Below are 6,040 nucleotides of genomic sequence, written 5' to 3'. Positions count from 1 at the left end.
CACGTTAAGATCACGTGGTTTAAAATGTTTGCGGTAAGATTTTTAAATTTAATTAAATTTTAACTTTTAAATATGTATATATTTTTTAAATATTATTATTAATTGTAATTTTTTCAAATTTTTTGTGTTTCAGCAAAAGTGGCATTGGTCTTTGGGAATCACCGAGATGGTGAAGGCGGAATTCGTTGCAAAAGCAAAGATCCGCCTCTGCAACACAGTCTCCGATTGGAAGGACAAGTGGGAGCTCGACGGGTATGAGGGAAAGCCCACTGAGCTCACGACGGATGTGTGGGATGGCCTCATCGCCTATTGGAAGCACCCGTCTTCGATCAAAAAGGCCAATTCGTGCTCGGCTTCTCGAAGAACGAAGGATAAAGATGGTAATTTGCCCATGCTTCACAGAACCGGCCAAAAACCACATGCAGGCATCCGTCTAGACGTTGTAAGTTTTGTTTTTAAATATTTATTTTAAAATATTCAATTAATATAACTTTTAATATTTTTTTTTTGTAGTTGGAGAAGACGGGAGTCTTACCATCTCTGTCTGACCTATTCAAGATGACTCACGCCACATCCGACGGAGTTTTTGTGGATCCTGCATCAGAGAAACTCGCTCAAGCAGTGGCTACTCGGATTGAAGAACGGGAGACGCAACTAACTCAGGAGTCTCCCGATGGATTACCCGTCACATTGTCCACCGAAGAAGCCGACCGAATCTTCGAAGAGGTAGTACAACTAAAATTTTTTTTTTCATTATTTTTAATAACTATATTAATATATGTTTTAATTTTATAGCTGGCTCCTAGAAAGAAGGGCCGAATAGTCGGTATAGGCTCCGTTAACCAAGTTGCAAGGGCAACTTCGTCATACACTTCGAGACGGGATGAAGAGACTTCTCAGATGAAAGCTCGAATGGATAGCCAGCAGGTTCGTTTAGACTCTCTTGAGGATTTGCTAGACGTGATGGCCGTGGGAAACCCGGTTATGCAGAGAATGTTGAGTCAGAGACGAGCCGCTCTTGGGTTGCCAGTACGAGATCCCCAAGAGTCCGATCCAACCCGTCAACAGCCGAGCAACCCCACCGACTACTTCGATGATATGTAGTTTTTTTAATATTTTCGGTTTGTATTATGAATTTAAATATTATGACTTTTAAATGCTTTTTTATAAATGTTTTTTATTTTCATATTTCGTTTTAAAATTAAAATTATTTAAAATTCAGAATTTTAAATAAATTCAAATTTATATATATATATATTTGAGGTTAAAAATAATATTCAAAATATATTATAAAACGAAACGTCGATGTAGGCTCGACGTAAACATTTACAACTGATTACCGTCGAAAATAATTACGAGTCTTTTACATCGAAGATTTTACGTGGTCTTTACATCGAAATGTTACGTGGAGTTTACATCGAAATATTTACGAGGGTGTTACAACGAAAATGTTTACGTGTGCTTTACATCGAATCCATTACGTGGAGTTTACCACGAAATTTTACGTGTCGTTTACGACGAATCTCTGCCCTGCGCTTTACGAGGAATATATTTCGTCGTAAACTTAACAAGTCATTTACGACGAAACGTCGGTTACGACGGGCGTTTTACGACGAAACGTGTTTCGCGGTTCATTCGTCGTAACACCCCGTTTACGACCAAGACTCATCCATTTGAATCATCCATAGGGATTTGGAAGCAAGCAACGTCTTGCTTGATAAAGATATATATGACTCCGAAATTTTGGACTTCAGAATGGCTAGGATCTTTGGACTAGATGAGACAGAAGCTAACACGAGGAAGGTGGTCGGAACTTAGTAAGCAGTTAACAACATCATCACATTTTTGAAGCAAAGAGCTAACCCAAATACAGCTTAAAACCTGATAGTTATTTTCTATTTAACATTTGCTATGCAGCGGCTACATATCCCCAAAATACGCTTTAGAAGGGATATTCTCGATGAAGTCAGATGTGTACAAGAGGAATAAAGGGTCTTGCTTCTTGAAATTATAAGTGGCAAGAGGAATAAAGGCTTCTACAACTTGGACCGTGACCATAATCTTCTCCAATGTGTAAGCTTGAAACCTCTAAATTTTGATTGTGTTGCACACTCAAAATCTATGACGATGGCACTAAGAATAAATTCAACCTTTATGCACAGGTGTGGAGGCGGGAGGAATTGAAAAAAAGGTCAAGGTCTAGCGATTGTAGACACGATCATAAAATATTCTTCATCCCCAACGTTCAGGCCACGTGAAATCTTAAGGCGCTTACAAATTGGCCTCTTGTGTGTTCAATCACGTGTAGATGATAGGCCACTGATGTCGGCAGTTGTTTTGATGCTGGGAAGTGAAGCAGTAGATATTCCTCAGCCTAACCTGCCAGGTTATTGCGTCATATGAAATTCTCGTGAAACTTATTCGACTTGGAGTAAACAGCCCGACCATGAATCTTGCACAGTGAACCAAATCACCATGTCGATCATTGCCGCTCGGTAGTGTCATAGCCTTTGATAATATTCTTATAATTAAGTATCAAAAAATTTATTCATCCTCTGATACTTTATCAATCTGGTTTCGTGATTTCGAGCCAATTCAACTTCATTCATATCAGCAACGATCTCAACACCAGCAATTCAACGACAACCACAGATCACAACATATACAAGCAGTTGTCTAGCTTGATCCTCCTCTACTTATATTATATGTTTTTACTCTGTTTTTGTAAGCTCAAGAACTCAGAGAAACCTAACGTTTTTACCAGTATAATTAAACTGAAGTCAGTAAATTAACATTAATATCCAAATAAATACAAGAAATTAGTAGAATTATCAATAACAAAAAAAAAAACAGAGAAGAGACATAAAGAGCTCATGTTTAGTTGATGATGGATCGGTGATGAAGATCAAGGCTAAACAAAGAAACTCAAAAATGATCTGAACCATAAGCGATTTCGATCGATTCAATGTATTAAAAAGAGCGGTATGATGCTATGGTCTTTGTTCTTAATTAGTTTTTTGCAATTTTCAATTCGAACTGTGTCGAATCAATAAAATTATCAATTCGAACTGTGTCGAATCAATATCCTAGTTTATTCGTTACAACCATATGTTAACGATAGGCTTGTTAATATGTCTTAAATTTCGACATGAGACCTCCAAGTTCATTTTCTGCAAAGGTAGCATATATACTGAATATTTTCGTGTATTTATGATGGAGAAAATAATAAATTTTGCATGTTTCTTTTTCTTTTTTCTAATTACCCTCCAATAAAAAGAGAAATAATTTAACACCCTTATTCGTTAGACCAACCAAAGGTGACACATGGAAGGTGATACTTTACATCCAACTAAAACTAAGAGCACCTCCAATGGATAATTCTAAATATGAATATGTATGTAAGTATATATTGTATATTTTTATGTAGTTGTGGGGTCCACTAAATAGTGTAGAACTCCTACTCAAAGGTTCCAAAAACAAAAAATTTAGAACCTTTGAATAGGAGTTTTACACTATTTAGTGGACCCCACAACTACATATACATATACAATATATACATAAACATATATTCATATTTAAAACTCCAATGGGTAGAACTTACCATTAGAGTTGTTCTAATGCTTACTCACACTACCCTACCAGGCTACCACCACGCATGCATGAGCAATTTGTCTCCCTCTTTTTCAGCTGCTCTCATATTTTTCCTTCTCACTGATATAAATTTATATAATTGGGAGAAATAATATATTTATATATATAAAAGATTTGTGAAATCAAAATCCAACCTAGGAAAATATTATCCTAAGTCTATAATTATTTTTAGAGATATAAATAAAGTTCTGGAAATGTTAAAATTTGAAATAGAAAGTTAGAAACACAAACGGTCGCTTCACTCTTTTTTTTTTTGGTAAAATGTTAAGCTTACCATTTTCTGAAGAAGGATACAATGTTGTTGTTGAACGACTTATTACAAGGAAGAGAAACGAAAAGAAAGGAAACAGAGCAATACAAAACAAACAGAAGAAGCTAAATGAAACTAAGGCGGGAAGAGACGGGGGATGGAAAAGTAGAGCTGCAGCAGCGAGACAGTCCCATCAGGCGGTGGTGGAGGTAGAGAAAGGAGGCGATCCCTCATTGAACGATCAACCACCTTGGCGATTGCAGCTACGGTAGAGGAAGAATCCCGGAAGATACGATGGTTCCTTTCTCTCCAGATGCTGTAAACGATGGCCTGCAGCAAAAGCTTTAAAACTGTCCCAGCACCCGAGCGTGAAGTGATGCGGGGGAGATTCATAATATCAGCCACAGAAGCAAAAGCAAGTGGAGGAGTGGGGAACATCCAACCAGCAAAGTGAGACCAAATTGCAGTTGAGAAGGTGCAGGTAAAAAACAGATGATCATGAGTTTCTGAATCCAACGAACAGAGGGGGCACACAGGAGGAACCAGCAGACCCCATGAGATGAGCCTATCTCTTGTGGGGAGTCTAGACAGGAGAGCCATCCAAGAGACAAAGGAGTACCGGGGAATCTCCTCTTTGAACCAGACCATTTTATTCCAAGAAACCAGAGGGGAGGGCTGTCTTATAATATTCCATGTAGCCTTTGAAGAAAACTTGGGAAGAAAAGAGCAAGCACCACTCCGCCAAAGGAAAGAATCCTGGCCGCGCACAGGAGACGGTGGTTGCATTGTAGAGAGAACCACCTGCAAGGTTTTCGCTTCATCAGACCTAGCCGGAGGCAGGGTCCAAAGGCCATTGGGCGCAGCTACACAGACAGAGGCGTCAAGAGGGATCCGCAGATCTCTCGTACCCCGATTGCCAAACACAGAGATTAATGGACCAAGGTCAGTCCACCAATCAAACCAGAAACTGACAGACCTCCCATCACCTTCATTACATCTCATCATCTTATGTAGCTCTGGCTTGAGCTTTAACATTTGGTTGACCGTAGATGAGAAAGTAGTAGAAGTTGAAGCAGTCCAAAAGGTCTGACCTGTGAAGACATTTTCTTTAAGCCATGCAACCCATAACGAACCAGATTCCGAAAAAAAATTCCAGACCCGCTTGAGTTGGAAAACAAATTGAAACTCTTCCAGCCTTCTAATTCCCAATCCCCCCTCCTTCTTTGGCTTACATATGCTTTCCCAGCTAACTCTAGCACCCGAGGCCGTAGTGGTGTTGTTTTTCCATAGGAAGGAAGAACATAAGGAGTCAACCTTAGCATAAAACCTTTTTGGTAAGGTGAAAACCGAGCTCCAAAAGTTCACCATACCGTAGATGACAGATGAGACAAGAGTGATCTTCCCCGCATAAGAAAGGCTCTTGACTGTCCAGGAGTTTAACTTTGCAGTAATCCTCTCCAGGAAAGGCTGAAGCGTTGCATAACTAATCTTCTTCGGACTGAGAGGAAGACCCAAGTAGCGGGTGGGAAAGGAGCCACGCTTGAAGCCAGAGATGTCACTAATGACAGTAGCTTCCATAACAGAGTAACCTCCAAAAAAGATTTCTGATTTTTCTGAGTTCATATCCAACCCCGACCATTCTCTAAACCCCGCCATGACATTCTTTACTCCGGAAATAGAGTGTCTCGACCCATCAGAAAACACTAGGAGATCATCCGCAAACAGCAGATGTGTGACTCTCGGTGAAGAGCATAGTGGGTGCAGACGAATGTCCCCAGCAGAAGCGGCTCTTTCAAGCAGCTTGGAAAGTACTTCCATGACCATGATGAAGAGATATGGCGAGATCGCATCACCCTGACGGAGCCCCTTCTTACCCGGAAAGAAGCCTGCGAGATCACTATTTATGGCAACTGAAAATCTGGGGGATGAGATGCATTCGTTAATCCAGGTGATAAAGAGCGGAGGAAATCCCTGTGCCTGTAAGATCTTGATAATAAAGTCCCAGCAAATAGTGTCAAACGCCTTGCGGATATCAATTTTTAACATGCTGCTCCTGCTGCAGTTTTGGCGTTCGTAGTTCCTGATCAACTCGGCTGCAAGAAGGACATTTTCCCCCAGGCTACGACCCTTAAGGAAAGC

Source organism: Brassica napus, chromosome A3 (genome assembly GCF_020379485.1).
Source record: "Brassica napus cultivar Da-Ae chromosome A3, Da-Ae, whole genome shotgun sequence".
NCBI lineage: Eukaryota > Viridiplantae > Streptophyta > Magnoliopsida > Brassicales > Brassicaceae > Brassica > Brassica napus.
This window is presented reverse-complemented; position numbering follows the sequence as displayed.